At 42.2% G+C, this 4,475-nt stretch overlaps 1 protein-coding gene across 1 annotated transcript in view; it reads left to right on the top strand.

Moving 5' to 3' along the window:
• LOC147035063 (E3 SUMO-protein ligase KIAA1586-like) overlaps nucleotides 1-2,897 on the top strand; it is a 20,064-nt gene extending 17,167 nt beyond the window's left edge. The window contains exon 3 of the mRNA XM_085893251.1: nucleotides 1,922-2,897. The gene's annotated coding sequence lies outside the window, so the exon portion shown is untranslated. The remainder of the gene's footprint in view (nucleotides 1-1,921) is intronic.
• The last annotated feature ends 1,578 nt before the right edge of the window (nucleotides 2,898-4,475 follow it).

Genomic DNA, 4,475 nt, shown 5'->3' with positions numbered 1-4,475 from the left:
TATTTGCAAAGTCAGTAAAATTCTGAATCTTTTTCAAAACGATATGTCACAACCAAACATTCTGTGAAAACCCTGTAATCGATAATTGCACTGTAAAGTAGGCATGAAAACAGCAAAGTTAAATGAAGAAGAAACAGAGATGAAAATTCCCTTTAGATCACGCAATCTCCTATTTCTCGCTGTTATACATGTGGATGAAATAATTTTGGATTATCTGTTGTTGGCACGAAAAGCTCGCATTTGTTGCAAACCTCACACTTGCAAGCCATGTGCTGTTTTCTTTGTCATAAGTTGTGTTCACAGGTTCAAATTTATTATTTCCCCATGACTTACTGTACCAACTTGCACCTGTTTTACTGTCGGTACTCATCTGTACGCAGAGCCGGATTTTCCAATAGGCAACATAGGCCATTGGCCTAGGGCCCACCAGTAACTGGGGGCCCACCGAGGACTTGTGGGTTCTCTGATCGGCCAAGGAGTAGGCTAGAGGCCCTATAGTAAAATGAATAAAATAAAATAAGGTAACGAAATATATAACAGTACATTTTTAAATGCCCGTTTCCCACCATCTATCTGTCTATCTGTAGATTATATACATCTTCTTCTTCTTCTTTTGGCTCTGTAGATTATATACATTACGTGTTGTATTTAGTGGACTTTATTGTTATATTACGTGTGTTTTTGTGTTCTTATTTTGTGATATTGGTATCTCTTATACTAGACTTGAACTAACTTATTATTACTTTATGCTTACAGATTATTCTTGGAATCTTGGGGATTCTCATGAGATAGATTAATTATGTCGGCCCAGAAGAAATATATGAGTGGCTCACAAAAGAGAAAGTTTCCATTATTCCAATGTGTAAATGTACATGATATGGAACTTGATTTACTTTGATGTACTTAATATGGAACTAATTTGATTAAAAATTATTGATGTGTTACATTATGTTGTAATTCCTTTTTTTTTACATTACAATATTACGATATATATATATATATATATATATATATATATATATATATATATATATATATATATATATATATATATATATATATATATATATATATATATTTTTTTTTTTTCTTTGGGGGGGGGGCACTGATAAGGTTTGGCCTGGGGCCTACAAGCAAGTAAATCCAGCCCTGTCTGTACCATAAAAGGAGCCCTCCGTGTGTCCATACATGCGTTCCTACGTGCATCTGTGCATGTGTGCGAGTTCCACCCGTTGGTTGGACAATTCACCTGACTCCACCCACAATTTCTCAACAACGGCCACCAATTTAAGAACACTTGAGAACTCTTCAAGATTCAAGATTTGTATTGCCAGTCAACCTCGGTTGATAGGAATTTGCTTTTGCGCATTGCAGCAATCAACAATCATACGTCATTTTACAGTACGTAAAACAAAGCAGACAGATTACACATACTCTTTACAGGAGCCGGTAAATGCAGATTGGCAAATCAAGCGTGTCAATATATTGGCTGAATATTAACAATTAAGTGCTAAAACTGAGTGTTCTGAGTCCTTACTGTTGTTAAAAAAAGAAACTATTTTTGAAGCATGTTGGTCTGGTGGTAAGAGATCTGTAGCATTTTCCAACCTCAATTAGCAATGCCTTCTTTTCTTTTTTTGTACCACAGGACTATATCCAGTTGCAATGCTTTGATTTCTATGTTCACGCTCAAGGGAACATTAGGTCGTACATGAGCATTATTTCCTTCTTTTCAATCATTGCTTTTGGTTCATGTTTCCATGAGTTTTTGGGAACTGGGATATCGAGACTTTTGCAGATATGCCAGTGGATTACTCTGCATACCTTGTTGTGCCTTTGGGTATACAGCTGCTCTGACATGAGTTTTTTGTTTTTACATCCCAATAGGAGGTGGCTCATACTTTCTGTTTCTCCCTTGCAGAACCTACACTTGCCTGATTTACTCAGTCCTGCCATTTTCTTAAAGCCATTGGTGTGATGTCCATGGTCTTGGGCATCTTTCATGATTCATTCTCCATCCCAGTTAAGCTGACCTCTTCTTAGCCATTCCACAAAGCTTCTTTGTCTATTCCCAATATGTCCAACACTTTTTTTGATACCTCCTGCTCTTTTATTGTTTTCCCAGTTGTCAGTGTATATCTGTTGATGTTTCATTTTATATTTTTCTTTTGTCTTTTTTTGCAATTGTTGGGGCTGTATTTGTTGTTGTTTGGGTTTCTTGTGTGACATCTTCCATTCATGCCTGTCATTGGAAATGATTTGATAGGTGGGTTAGGTACACCTTCTCTGGTTGGTTGTCTTCAGGTTTGCTTCCAAATTGGATCCGGTAATCTGTTGCAATTTTCACGTATTTAGGCAATCCCACAATTGTCATTCTATGAACTTGGTTGAGTTCATTACGGCCACCACTTCCTTCTCATCTTGGAAGGTACATTCTCGGGATGCATTGAGTTTTTTTTAGCTCCCCTGGAACATAGTTGCAGGGAGCTTATGGGATGGCATGTCATCGGTCTGTCAGTCCATCAGTCCATCCGTTCATCCATCCACAAACACATGCAGCTTCTGCTCTGAAACAACACATGTAATTTTGATGAAACTTGATCACAACCTTCATCACCCATGATGTACCAAAGTTTGTTCATGACATAAAAAAAAATAATAATCAGGATCAAAGGGGATGAATGTAGGGGGTGGTAGCCCCCAAAATAGGTGTATTTTTTAATTTTTTTTTGTCTGCCTTGTCGAGGCTCGTGTGAGAGCTCACGCACAATGCACAGCAAGGGGGGGCATGAGACGAGAGGGGCTGGAGTGGGAAGGACAAAACAGTGGGCAAAAGAGACATTAGGTCTGTGGAAGGGAGAGGGATGGGGTGGGGAACATGGGGAATACAAGATGGACATTACATGGACTTTCAGGAAGGAAAGCAGGGAATTTGAAGTAGGTGGGCTGGGGTGGATTATTGGGGGTAGAAAGGATCGAGGATTTGGATGGGGGATGATAAGAGGTGGTGGTGAACAGCTGTTTTGAAGGCCTGGAGGAAAGAAAAGGATTGAATACAGTGAGGGAGTTTATTTCAAAGGCAGTAAAAAAGAGGAATGAAAGAGTGAAGGTGAGCAGTGATTCGTGATTTTGGTAGTTTTACCAGAAGGGGTTGTTGGCGGACCTTGAACGCCCTGCGGAAATGTGGTGGGGACAAATCGCAGAGAGAGCAGGGGGGGCGAGGCTGGAGAGGAGACGGTAGAAGACAGAAAGACCACCAACCAGCCTGCGGTGAGAGAGAGAGGCCCAAAGACTCAGCCTCATTGTGGGAGATGCCAATGATCCCAAATGCCTTGGTTTCCACAGCGTGAAGCCGAGAAAGGTGGGAGGCAGGAGCACCAGCTCAGAGGGGCGAGCAGTACTCCATAAGGCTGTGGACGAAAGCGTTGTAAGTGGTCAGGAGCTCAGGTGGGCCGAGGAAGGACTTTGCACGATGGAGGATTCCCAGTCGGCGATTGGCTTTGGAGGCGAGGTTTGAAATGTGGCTTTCCCAGGAAAGGTCATGGCAGATAGTGAGACCCCGAAGCTTGAAAGAAAGGACTTCTTCCAGAGGATTGTTGAGAAAGTGGATGTGTGGGGGGGGGGGGGGGTTCTAAATGGTCCTTTCAGAGAGACATAGTTAGAGTGTGAGATTTGTCTGGATTGAAAGACTTGTTTCACGTGTTAGACTAGATTGTGATTTTACCCAGATCTGCAGTGAGCGAAGAAGCTGCTGCTTGCTGGTCTGATGGTACGGCAGAGGGTAGAGTCATCAGCAAAGAGATATAGAGGATTTTCCAGAGTCTGCGAGATCATTGATGAAAACCAGAAAAAGAACAGGGCCAAGAACGCTACCTTGAGGAACTCCAGCCTGGACAGGAAGAGGGGATGAAGAACTCCATTTAGGGCCACACGTTGCCTGTGACAGGAGAGGAAGTCTGCGAGCCATGAGTGGAGATGGCCTCGGATACCATAGGAAGAGTTTTCTGAGCAGGGCAGGGTGCCAGACCATGTCAAATATACGTGATATATGTCCAGGGATACGGCTTGGATTTCATGTCTGGCATTGAGGACCTCCATCCATTGTTTGGAGAGCAGAAGCAGCATATCCAGGGTGGAGTGACCTGGTCTGAAACCAAATTGATGATCGGAAATCAAGCCATTGGAGAAGAGGAAGGATTTAATGTCTGAAGCGTTGATGGATTCCATAACCTTGCTGATGATGATTGGGAGAAGGCTGATTGGTCTGTAGTTGCAGGGATCTGTTTTTGCACCTTTTTATGCATGGCAGTAACATTTGCTGATTTCCAAGCAGATGGCAGATGACCTTGAGCAAATGAGAGGGTGAATAGAACAGAGAGAGGGTGAGCAAGAGCAGAAGAGCAGGTTTTTAGGACATGTGGGCTGATGCCATCTGGACAGGTTGCAGAATCTGAGTCGAGGTTTGACAGAAAGCT

The sequence above is a fragment of the Eptatretus burgeri genome, chromosome 1, assembly GCF_056783735.1.
Source record: "Eptatretus burgeri isolate ZD-2024b chromosome 1, Ebu_testis_v1, whole genome shotgun sequence".
In the NCBI taxonomy this organism is placed as follows: Eukaryota; Metazoa; Chordata; class Myxini; order Myxiniformes; family Myxinidae; genus Eptatretus; species Eptatretus burgeri.
This window is presented reverse-complemented; position numbering and strand designations above follow the sequence as displayed.